The following is a 303-nucleotide window of genomic DNA, read 5'->3' as shown; positions in this document are numbered from 1 at the left end:
GTCACTCCTGGCAGTGCTTGGGGGAACAGGGACTTCCCCAGTGCCTGCTGGTCCCCCCGACTAGTTTGTAACAGGCCATTAGATCCCCCCTCAGCCTTCTCTTGTGAAGGCTGAACAGGTTCAGGTCCCGTAGCCTCTCCTCATAAGGCCTTCCCTGTTGCCCCCTGATCATGCGAGTGGCCCTCCTCTGAACTCTCTCCATTTTGTCCACATCCCTCCTGAAGTGCAGTGCCAAGAACTAGACGCAGTACTCCAGCTGTGTCCTGACCAATGCCGCATAGAGGGGGAGTATCACCTCCTTGG

This window comes from Gavialis gangeticus, unplaced genomic scaffold (genome assembly GCF_001723915.1).
Source record: "Gavialis gangeticus isolate Ggan-Ray unplaced genomic scaffold, GavGan_comp1, whole genome shotgun sequence".
Classification (NCBI taxonomy): domain Eukaryota; kingdom Metazoa; phylum Chordata; order Crocodylia; family Gavialidae; genus Gavialis; species Gavialis gangeticus.
Note: the sequence above shows the minus strand (reverse complement) of the source record.